The following is a 12,771-nucleotide window of genomic DNA, read 5'->3' as shown; positions in this document are numbered from 1 at the left end:
GGGTGAATGTGACAGCCTGAGTTGGGAGAATGGAGAAAAGAAATAGGTTTGATGCAATAACCTCACACAAGTATTTAGTAATTTGCAAAAACACCTAAGGCCCAAATTCATGAGTGCACTGCCCTTGTGAAATCACAGCAGTCCTCTCCAGCACATACTGTCCCAAAGACCAAGCTCTGGAAAGCCAGACAAAGACATCAGTATAGATTAATAACGATTGGAGCATGCATATTGTATTTTATGTTAACTACCAAAAACCCTGTGCTGTCGAGTTGCAATCAACTTTAAGGCAGAGTTTTTTTTTTTTTTTTTTTTTTTTTTTTTTAATTTTAAATGATTGATCTTAGGGAATGAGCAGTGACCAGGAATCAGGACACCTAGGCTCAAGTACTGGTTCTGCTACAAAGTGCCTTGGGCAAGTCATTCCCATTCTGTGGGGCCTCAATTTCCTTACCTGAAAAATATCTATTCCATTTCTAACATTCTGTCATTTTTCCCTTAAATATTTCCATCATCAAGCCCCTGAGAATGTTAGTTGTTTTAACATGGTCAGTTGCATGCCAGGGCACATTTGAGTATAACATGTAACATGTATGAACTAGTTGATGTCAAGACAATTCTGACTCTCGGCAACACCAAGCATGTCAGAGTAGAACTGGGCTGCATAGGTGTTTTGATGACTGATTTTTCGGAAACAGATAGCCAGACCTTTCTTCTGAGGCATCTCTGTGTGAACGTGAAACTCCTTTCAGTTAGCAGCTGAGTGCTAATGATGGTTAACCATTTGAACCATCCAGGGACTCCATAGCTCGTACATTGTTTTGTGCCCGCAAGTTGATTCTGCCTCATAGTGTTTTCTAGGCTGTAATCTTATGGAAACAGACTGCCACATGTTTCTCCTACAGAGCCACTAGTGGGTTCAAAACACTGACCTTTTGGATAACAGGTGAATGCTTAACTACTTTGATAGGGTTGTCAGAGAAGATTTCTCTGGGGAGGTGACATCTGAGAGTGGATGATGAGGAGAAATTGGGTGAGGGTTGGTTAGGTATGTAGAAGTGGACAGTCTAAGCAGAAGAACAGTATGTGCCTGTTGATGTGGGAAAGATCAAAAGATAAGTTGTGTGTGCCAATGCCTTGACAACAATATGGCATTGTAGGAGTATTAAAACAAACAACTAAATCCTTTGTGGTTGTTGATTCTGACTCATGATGACCCATTTGTTGCAGAGCAAAACTGCTTCAAAGAGTTTTCTTGGCTGTAATCTTTACAGAATCAGTTTGCCAAGCTTTCTCGCACAGAGTCATTGGGTGAATATGAACTACCAACCTTTAGGTTAGTAGCCTATCACAAATTTCACCATGCAAGGACCTTCATAGGAATGTCAGGATTAGTATTATGTCTCCTGATAACATATGATATCATTTGGCAGCCCTTATCTTTCCCATAGTTCTTCTTTCTGACACTTGCAAAAATGTCCCCACTCCAGGTTCCCCTATGACTGTTGCACTGATGGCATTTTCTAATATGGGGGTAAGGATGTATTCATGTATGGGTTGTAATGTGAGTATGACTGTGCAAACTTGCCTGTGTATGGAAGAGCAAGTAGGATGGCAAGTCTGTCACCAGTTTGCACTGGGAAAATTGCCTGGAAACCCTGGTCCCTTGTGATCAAATTAAGCACATTTCATGAATAAAATCAGTTTCCAACTCTGAGGCAGGGACCAAGTGATCTGGTTCATTTTCCTCACTCTGTTTTTCCCAAAGGTGAAAAGGTTTTCAAATTGTGACATCTATATCAAATGCTAATGGCATGGTGGGGACTAGCCAAGAGAACTGATAAACTTTTCAGATTGAGGGCAGACTATTAAGAGAGAACAACTCTAGATGTAATATCTGATGCTTGCATCCATGAAACACAAATATTTTGGAATGTTCAGAAGCCAAACTCAAGAAAATAAAAGTCAAAGAGGAATTACACTGGTGGATCTGTTCCAGTGGAAGGAAACAAAAGTAGTTCACCTTCAGTTTTCTCCAAGGACTGGGGTAAGGCAAGACCTCCAATGTATTGATTCTGGAAAATAAAACAAAGGAGAATATCTAAAACACTGGTCTGAGAAACATCAAAGTTTCCTAATCAATCAGAGCTTTTAGTTCAGCCTTCCTAATTCTTAGATTAGGAAAATGAGTCCTAGAGAGGGACCACTTGCTATCGATTCAACTCTGACTCTTGGTAACCCCATGTGTGTCACAGTAGAACTTCACCACAGGTCCATCAGGTGTGACTCAAACCACATATTCCAAGTTTGTTACCTTTTGGAAGCAGATCACCAGACCTTTCTTCTGAGACACAGCTGGGTAGGTTTGAACGAATCCATCAGTTAGCGGTCAACTGCTTAACTGATTGAACCGTGCAGGTGGTGTGAAATCTCACACAATTGGTTATTCAAAAAATAAGACCAAAAACCAAACTCATTGCCTTCCAGTTGGATCTCACTCATAGCGACCTCTCCTTGGGTTTCTGAGGCAGTATCAATGCGAAGTAGATTGCCCAACCTTCCTTCAGAAGAGTGGCTGGTGGGTTTGAACTGCTAGCCTTCTGTCCAGGTCTTGTAATTCATTGTCCTTCATTGCCCTGTACTATATCCTCAATGGCATATTCAGAGGAGTGGGCAAGAGTTTGTGTTTCTCTATTTTATGGTGTGGCCAATGAGCTCCAGTGTTAGAAAATTTGAGGAACAAGATGTTAAACCTCAAGTACATATCAAGCCTTGTTGTCCTATGGGTTAACTGAGATGTGCTTTTAAAATACGCACAGGTGTTGATGTGTGAGGTGGAAAGGCCCTGGGCATTGGAGTGTGGAGTGGAGAACTGTATCACAAAGCCAGGAGGGCCTCTCCATTTTTGTCAGACAGCCACAAATAACTAGAGTAACTATCTTAATGCAGAATAAATTGGAGGGTTAGGTTAAATAAGTCCGTGGGAGCAATTTGCCATGTGTTCCTTCAAGGGAAACTCTGCAGAAGGAGCAGAGGCCCTTCATTTCCAATTAAGGCCATTTCTAGCAGTCACTCTTGAGAGGAGATGAGGTGATGAAGCAAAGACTTGGCTCAGGATAGGGTGGAGCTGTGGAGGTAGGAGGCATTTAATGGGAGGATCTACATGGAGTCGGGGAGGCACACTCTGTGGGGGAAGCTTTCATCCTAGAGCTCAGGTGCTGTAGAACACTGCTGGATCACATTCTTGGTTACACCCCAACTGCATTAGGTGTGATTCAATCCACATATTCAGGGACTGTCAAGGTAGAATGCCCTGGGAAGTCAACTCTGAGTGGATGAATGTGAAAGCCAAGCTGTGATGCACATCCACAATAGCCTGGACTGACCCCATGGGAAATCTTAGGGCTGAAATGACCTTCAGAGTTGTCCTGAATCAGGCTGACATGACCAGGCCTTTCTTACTTTGATCAGACATTAGATGTGGGACACAGTCTTTGGGTAAAGTGGCCTTGCAGTTGAGGCAATCCGTGAGGGTCTCATACAGAAGCTCTCTGCCAGTGATACTCTCAGCAGCTAGGCAAAGAGTTCTTCATTGATGAGCACCTGGGTGGAGCATCAGAGAGGCCACGACAGATGTTCATGGCAAAATACTATACTTCTCTAAACTCAATTTCATTTTATTTTAAATCTCCATTCTGCCAGGATGAAAAGCTTAAGCTCTGTCAGTTGGTGGCTTTCTTCCTTTCCCTGTACAAGTTTTGGGGAACTTGCATAGAACTGTGACTTCTGGTCCTTGAAGCATTTGTACCTGCAGGTGTCCAGTGAGACATGTCTACTACCCCGATCTGGTGCTGGACCATTGGTCTACAGACATCCAGTGACATACCCCTACACCCTGTACATGACCCCTTCATGTCTGGAGGCTCCCTCTAGTATTTCTGTGCCATTGTTTGGGGAGCTGCTTCACTGACATGTCAGAGGAGGGAAATCACTGTAAGGATGAATGTGGCTCTGACAAACCTTCCTGTCATTTCCTCTCTGGGTTTATCCACTTCTGCAGAACTCATCCCAGAGGATCTGGAGTATTCTCAGCTCCTCTGCTCACCTGTACCCTCTACATCTCTGATTCTTACCCTCCCTCCCTTGGTGAGACCATGTCTTGCAATTTTATTGTAAATTTAAGGATGGAGTCAAATGATCAGTTTAGAAAAAAATACGTACATTGATAAAGCATTTATCATTACAATATACAAAGAGTTCTTACAAACTGATTTAAAAAAAAAAAAAAAAAAGAATAGACAAAGGATATGAAGAAGCAGTTCATGAGGAGCAAATCTAAGTGGCCAATAAACAAATTAAAAACTGCTCAACCTTGATTTTACATGCCATACAGTCGGCTCTGACTCATAGTGACCTTACACGCAAGAGAATGAAACACTGCCCAGTCCTGCACCAGCCCCACAGTCCCTGCTATACCTGGGCCCACTGTTGCAGCAACTGTATTAGCCCACCTCATTGGGGGCCTTCCTCTTTTTCCCTGACCCTCCACTTTACCAAGCATGATATCCGTCTTCAGGGAATGGCCCCTTCTGACAACATGACCAAATTAGGTCAGATGAAGTCCGGCCATTTTCACTTCCAAGGAGCATTCTGGCTGCACTTTTTCCAGGACAGATTTGTTAGTTATGGTAGTCCATGGTACTTTCAGTATTCTTTGCCAACACCACAACTCAAAAGTATCAACTGTTCTTTGGTCTTTCTTATTCATTCTCCATCTCTCACATGCAAATGAGGCAATTGAAAATACCATGGCTTGGGTTAGGTGCACCTCAGTCTTCAAAGAGACGTCTTTGCTCTTCATCACCTGAAAGAGGTCTTTTGCAGCAGATTTGCCCAGTGCAGCACATTGTCTTATTTCTTGACTGCTGCTTCCATTGGTGTTGATTGTGGAACCAAATAAAATGAAATCCCTGACAACTTCAATCTTTTCTCCATTTATCGTGATGCTTATTGGTCCCGTTGTGAAGATTTTCATTTTCTTTGTCTTGAGGTGTAATCCATATTGAAAGCTATAGTCCTTGATCTTCATTAGTAAGTGCTTCAAGTCATCTTCACTTCCAGCAAAGCAAGGTTGTGTCTTCTGTATATTGCAGGTTGTTAATGAGTCTTCCTCCAATCCTCATGCTGTGTTCTTCTTCATATAGTCCAGCTTTTCAGACTATTTGCTCAGCATACAGATTGAGTAAGTTTGGGGAAAGGATACAACCCTGACTCACACCCTTCCTGATTTTAAACCATGCAATATCCCCTTGTTCTATTCGAATGAAAGCCTCCTGGTCTATGTGCAAGTTCCTCATGAGCACAATCAAGTGTTCTGGAGTTTCCATTCTTCTCACACTTATCCGTAATTTGTTATGATCCACACAATTGAATGCTTTTGCATAGTCAGTAAAACACAACTAAACATCTTCTGGTATCCTTTGCTTTCAGTGAACATCCATCGGACATCAGCAATGATATCCTCATTCCATGTCCTCTTCTGAATGCAGCTTGCATTTCTGCAAGTTCCCTGTCAATATAATGCTACAATCGTTTCTGAATTATCTTCAGCAAGATTTTACTTGCACATGATGTTAATGATATTGTTCAATAATTTCCACATTCTGTGTAATCACCTTTCTTTGGAATTGGTAAAAATATGGATCTTTTCCAGTTCGTTCGCCAGGTAGCTGTCTTCCAAATTTCTTGGCATAAATGAGTAAGTGTGTCCGGTGTGGCATCCATTTGTTGATGGATCTCAAGGGGTATTCTGCTAGTTCCTGGAGACTTGATTTTCACCAATTCCTTCAGTGCAGCTTCAACTTCTTCCTTCCTTACCATCAGTTCTTCATCATCCCCACCTCCTGAAATGGATGAACATCAACCAATTCTTTTTGGTACAGTGACTCTGTGTATTCCTTCCATCTTCTTCTGACGTTTCCTGCATCATTCAATATTTTGCCCATAAAATTTTCCAATATCGCAACTCAAGGCTTGAATTTTTTCTTCAGTTCTTTTAATTTGAGAAATGCTCAGTGTATTTGTTCCTTTTGGTTTTCTAACTCGAGGTCTTTGCACAGTGCATTGTAATAATTGTCTCTGTCTTCTTGAACTGCTCTTTGAAATCTTCTGTTCAACTCTTTTATCTTATCATTTCTTCCGTTTGCTTTAGCTACTCTGTTCAAGAGCAAGTTTCAGAGTCTCTTCTGACATCCATTTTGGTCTCTTCTTCCTTTCCTGTCTTTTTAATGACCTTTTGCTTTCTTCATGGATGATGTTCTTGATGTTATCCCACAATTCATCTGGTTGTCAGTCACTGGTGTTAAATGTATCAAATCTATTCTTTAGATGGCCCCAAATTCAAGTGGGATGTAATTAAGGTCATATTTTGGCTCTGGTGGACTTGTTTTAATTGTCTTCAGCTTCAACTTGAACTTGTATATGAACAGTTGATGGTTTGTTCCACAGTCAGCTCCTGGCCTTGTTTTGACTGAAGATAAAGAGCTTCCCCATTGCCTCTTTGCACTGATGTAGTTGATCTGATTCCTGTATTACTCCATCTGGTGAAGTCCATGTTTATAGCCACCATTTATGTTGCTGACAAAGGGTATTTGCCAATAATAAGTCATTAGTCTTGCAGAATTCTATGATGCAATATCCAATGCATTTCTATCACAATGGCCATATTTTCTATCTACTGATGAGTCTTCTTTGTTCCCAACTTTTATATTCCAATCATGAGCAATAATCAACACATCTTGATTTCATGTTTGGTCAATTTCAGACTACAGAATTTGGTAAAAATCTTCAATTTCTTAGTCTTTGGCTCTGGTGGTTGGTGCATAAATTTGGGTGATAATAGTATTAACTGCTCTTCCTTGTAGGCATATGGATATTATCCTGTCATTGACAGAATTGTAGGAGGTCTGGTAGTGTAGTGCGTAAGGCACTTGACTGCTAATGAGAGGCTGGCAGTTCAAACCCACCAGCCACTCCTTGGAAAGAAGGTTGGGCAATCTACTTCCATAGTGATACTGCCTCAGAAACCCAAAGAGGGGTTGCTATGGGTTGGGTCTGACTCGACAGCAAATAACAACAACAATGACAGCATTGTACAGGATAGATCTTGAAACATTCTTTGTGATGATGAATGCCACACCATTCCTCTTCAATTTGTCATTCTCAGCATAGTAGATCGTATGGTTGTCTGATTCAAAATGACCCCAAAATCAGTCCATTTCAGCTCATTAATGCCTAGGATATCGATCTTTATGCACTCCATTTCATTTTTGATAACTTCCAATTTTCTTGGATTCTTAGTTTGTATATTCTGTGTTCCTATTGTTAACGGATATTTGCAGCTCCCCACCCCCCATTTTGAGTCATGCCACATCAACAAATGGAGGTCCCAAAAGCTTTACTCCATCCACATCATTAAGGTCAATTTTACTTTGAGGAGGCAGCTCTTCCCAAGGCATATTTTGAATGCCTTCTGAACCAAGAAGCTCATCTTCTGGTACTTTATCAGACAATGCTTCAGGACTATTCATAACGTTTTTCAGTAATATACCAGACAGTGTTTTGTTGCTATTCATAAGGGTTTGACTGGGAAATTCTTTGAGAAGTAGATGGCACCTTGTTTTTTCCAAGTCCGTCTTAGTCTGGAAGATCCACTGACATCTGTCCACCATGGGTGACCCTGCTGGTATTTGAAATAGCAGTGGCATAGCTTCTAGCCTCAGAGCAACATGTAAGCCACCACAGTATGCCAAACTGACAGAAGAGTGTTGGTAGTAGTCAGGAAAATGCAAACTAAAGTAGCAATGAGTTGTCACTTTACTTGAATGAGAATGGCAAGAATTAAGATCAATAACATCTACTTTTGAGTTGTGGTGTTGGTGAAGAATACTGAAAGTACCATGGACCACCAAAAGAATGAATAAATCTGTCCTGGAAGAAGTGCAGCCAGAATTCTTTTTGGAATCGAGAATGGCTAGGCTACATCTTACATATTTTGGTCATGTTGTCAGAAGGGACCATTCCCTGGAGAAGGATAGCATGCTTGGTAAAGGGAAGGGTCAGCAAAAAACAGGAAGGCCCTCAATGAGATGGTTTGGCACAGTGGCTACAACGATGGGCTAGGTATAGCAACGATTGTGAGGCTGGCACAGGACCAGGCGGAGTTTCATTCTGTTGTACATAGGGTCACTGTGAGTCAGACCTGACTTTACAGCACCTAACAAAAATAACAACAAACATCTACTGGGATACAAGGCAGAGGGAATTTGCAAACCTTGCTGTAGGAAATGCAAACTGTTTTCATCTTTTTGAAAAACAACCAGGTAATACCTATTAAAATAGTAAATGCATATTCTCTTCTTCTAGCAGTCCTACTTCTTTGAACCTACCTTATAGAAATAAAAACTACATCAGTGAATAAGAATGTATATGCAAAGTTGTTTCAGAAGGAGTGTCCAGCAATGGAGATGGTTGAATACATTAGAGTATAACCACACTAGAAATAGTTGGCAGACACTAACAATGAGTTAATTCTAAATCTGTTAATTTTGAGATATTTAGACAAAGTATGAAATAAGTAAAGTGCCAAAAAGTGTGTAATATGATCCTTTTTGTAAAATCACAATGATTTCACCCCATATTAACTGTGGAAGTGTGGTGAGAAAGGAAAGGAGTACATTTCCTCAGACATCAAAAGAATACTGACCTAAAATAAATGTACACACATGCCCACATATGGACACACACACACATAAGGTATCTATGATAAAATGAACTTATATGATATGATCCTATTAAAATTGTAGGACAGAATAGAGAAATACATTAAAGGATGGTCATTAAATTATTTTTCAGGGTTGAGAAATTTCAGATAATTTATTTCTTATACTTCTACATACTGACTGTTTGAACAAATCATAATGAGCGGTTATTTTTTATAGTAAAAAAGCATTTTACTTCGAAAAATATGGCTGATTACTTTATCCTTGACACTTTATCCAGCTCAGCTTACTCCAGTCTTGCACAGATGTCAGTTTAAGTGCCCTTGGATGCCCCTTCAGTGACTAAATTATAGTTACAGGGATAACTTACAGGTCCCTGCTGAGGAAACATAGTCTTAAAGCATTAAGCCCCTTTAAGGCACTCACTGTCATCCCAGCCTTTCAGTCTCCATCTTCTTCCTTCAGACCCTGGTGCTTGGGTCACAAGCCTTGGTGATAACTCACCCAATTTCCAATCTCAGGTCTGGACTATCTTGTGGCCTCCATTCTGCCTTTGGGTCTCCAGAGGAGCCAGGTTCCATTCTTACCAGGCCCCCAGGTCCACTCCTTTCATTTCTGGTTGAATTCCTGACTTTCCTTTAATTTTTGACCCATGTTCCTCCTGGGCTTAGCTCCCAGAATCTTGCTGTTTCTCTGACCCCAAGGTTCCTTCTCACTAGCTCCTCTGGTCTTTAATTCTGAGTTTCCAGAATCATCTTTACAGACTAAGTATTTTTCTCTCAAATCTCTGACTCCACTCTGGTGGTATAGTGTCTAAGGCATTTGACTGCTAACCAGAAGGCTGGTGGTTCAAACCCACTAGTCACTCCTTGGAAAGAAGGTTGGGCAATCTACTATCCATTGTGATACCACCTCAGAAACACAAGGAGGGGTCGCTGTGAGTTTGATCCGACTCAATGGCAGTGAGTTTGAGTTTATGGCAGTGAGTTTGAGTTTATGTAGCTTGTCACCTTTATGTCCCCCACACCATGCCTGACTCATCTGGTCTTCGGAGACCTTAGAGAAAATCTAGACCTGTGCTGTCTAGGATAGTAGCATTAGACACATATGTCTACTGAGCATTTGAAATGTCATCATTTGGGAAGGGCCAGGAGTAGGTTTTTTGAAGGACTCTTAAAGTATCCCACGGTAGAGGAGGAGAAAATCTAAGCCAAAGACCTCAAAGAGGAACACAGGGCAGGAGGCAAAAAGAACAGAGACACACATCAAAATGAACTTCATGGGAAATGAAACCTGGGTAAGCACATGGGGCAGGAACAGGCTGAGAACAGCTGAGGTACATGTGTGGGGTCAGCCCTCTGAAAGGTACTGTGGTGTAGTAAATTACTTAGTGTGGCTTTTCTACCCATAAGTCTTTGTAAACTGAGAGGTGGAATTTGCCATGAGCAACTGAGGAGTTCCTGATTGCTAAAGTTATCCACCTGGGGTATTTCTGTTGGGTGTGGCACAATGCAATGTTCTGGGAGGCTCACTCTCTCTCAGGTGCTTAGAATGATGTTATGATTGGTTGGTTTGGCCACTCTGCCAGGCTCAAAAGGAGGCCTCTTTGAGGCAGAACTCTCTCTCTCTGACTGCTGGCTGAGGAAGGACACGCTCCTCCTGAGAGACACATGCTAATGGGAAAGAGATGCAAGAGACACTCATTGCTGAGAGAGACACTGAGGGACACGCACTGTTGGGAGAGAGACTGTGAGAGACTTTTGGCTGAGAGACAGAGGGCTGGGAGAGAGACTGAGCATTCTTCCTGAACTTGAATTGTAGCCTGGTGCTTCCCTAATAAACCCCAAAATCTGTGAGTTCTGTGTGGCCACTGCAGTGAATTATCAAACCGAGGAGAGAGGTTCTGGGTGCTTTGGGAGGAAGGACTGGAGGGAGGCAGCATTTCTGGTCTTTCAGGAATAGCTATTGGGTTGCTGATAGTGATTCTGTCCTCCTCTTGTGGGATTAAAGGAGGTCAGAAGATGTGGCCTCCTCCCTGTCTTTTAAGCAGGTACAGAGCCAAGGTTCAGTGTCTAGGGATAGAGGGAGTGTTCGTTCCATGGTATAAATGCTAAGAGCTGAACTCACTGTGGATTAGAAGAATCTGGAAAGATCCACTCCCTGGGATGAAGGTTGGGCAATCTATTTCCGTAGTGATACTGCCTCGGAAACCCAAGGAGGGGTTGCTATGGGTCAGATCCGACTCCACGGCAATGGTTGCCTTGGTTGCCTTTGGAAAGATTTTAAGGAGTTAGAAATATAATTGGATCCGAGGAAAGAGGTAGTTTTTTTTGTTGTTTTTTAAAACTTTTATATATCTAATTACTATTTTTGTGTGTGTCATATTAAAGCTGAAAGGGATCTTAGTGATAATCTAGACTTTTACTGTCTAGTATAGAAGAGAAAGAAAAAACTGATTTACCCAAGGCCACTTCCTTTGCTTTTTGTTTTCATTTTTGCTCAAAATTACATTTAGGCCCTCATTCTTGTGATAGATTAGTTTGTTTTGACTGCTGAATAGCTTTTCATGGTATTAATATACAGGTGATTATCATTATTTGAGTTAGTCACATTCTATAAAATTACTAAGAACACTGAATTAGTAAATACTAAACCATTCTTCCTAAGGGATGTGCAGGGTTAAGCTCCTAAGAATAAGTTCCACAATATTTTCATCAACCAATCAGTACACAACTTTGTTTTATGTGTGTTTCTTTGTAAACACACCTTATGTAATATGTATTGGTAATTCATTAACAATGAACTCATGGCCAACAGCACTATAATTCATGCCTGAACAGAGCTTATCTAACATGTGAGTTTTCTCTATAAGGCAGCTCTTAAGAAACTAGCCAGCACTTTAGTGCTATATATGGGGCAATTTTAAAGCAAAATCACCAACAAAAAACACAAAGCTGCAAAATAAATAAATAAAAATAAAAAGCATTCAATTGTTATGTTGTCGAGTAGGACCCGACTCATAGTGACCCCTTCTTGGGTTTCCAAGGTAGTATCACTACAGAAGTAGCTTGCCTAACCTTCCTTCTGAGGCATGGCTGGTGGGTTTGAACTGCCAGCCTTCTGATTATCAGTCAAGTGCCTTGGGCACTATACCACCAGAGGTCCAGACTGTAAGCAGCCTACTTATTTACAGTATGAGAAAGCTGAAAGAAGAAGTTAAGAGTGTTACCTTGTTGGACCTCAGCAGGGAATGTGCACCTCAGGTGACATACATTTTCTGCTGCTCTGTCCGTGCTCTTAGATGACTACAAAAACACTGTAAATAGTGATTTTGGGATTATAAATAAGATTTAAAGAGTAGGTGAATTCACAAATATGGAATCCATGAATAATGAGGGTTACCTTTATTTCAATTTGTATGTCCATTTACTTGTTGGTTAGCATTGGGCTGTTTCCAATTTTTGCTACACAACAAAAATGCCACATTGAACATTTTTGTACATATGTCTAAGAATCTAGGGTGAAAAAACCCAAAAAACAAAAAAACCAAACTCACTGCTGCTGAGTCTATTCTGACCCATAGCAAGCCCTCCTTGGGTTTGTGAGGAAGTTTCTGTATGGACTCAGATTGCCCAGTCTTCCTTCTGAGGAGTGGCTGGTGGGTTTGAACTGCCAGCCTTCTCGTTAACAATCAAATGACTTAGGCAGTATACCACCAGAGCTCCCAGAATCTAGGGTACGTATGTTGTAATGGATTTTCTGGCTTCTAGGTGATGTGTATCCTTATATTTGCTGAGTAATACCTAATTTGTCTCCAATGTGATTGTACTAAATTGCATTTTATTAACATGCCTATCACTCCATATTTTTATTAGCACTTAATACTGTCAGACATTAAACTTTTTTGTTAATGTGGTAGGTATGAAATTGTAGCATTTTGGACTGTGCATTTTTTTTTTTTTTTTTAGGATTTGGGAGAAGATTTACAGAG

Source organism: Orycteropus afer, unplaced genomic scaffold (genome assembly GCF_000298275.1).
Source record: "Orycteropus afer afer isolate SDZICR_OR568_19922 unplaced genomic scaffold, OryAfe1.0 scaffold00289, whole genome shotgun sequence".
In the NCBI taxonomy this organism is placed as follows: domain Eukaryota; kingdom Metazoa; phylum Chordata; class Mammalia; order Tubulidentata; family Orycteropodidae; genus Orycteropus; species Orycteropus afer.
This window is presented reverse-complemented; position numbering follows the sequence as displayed.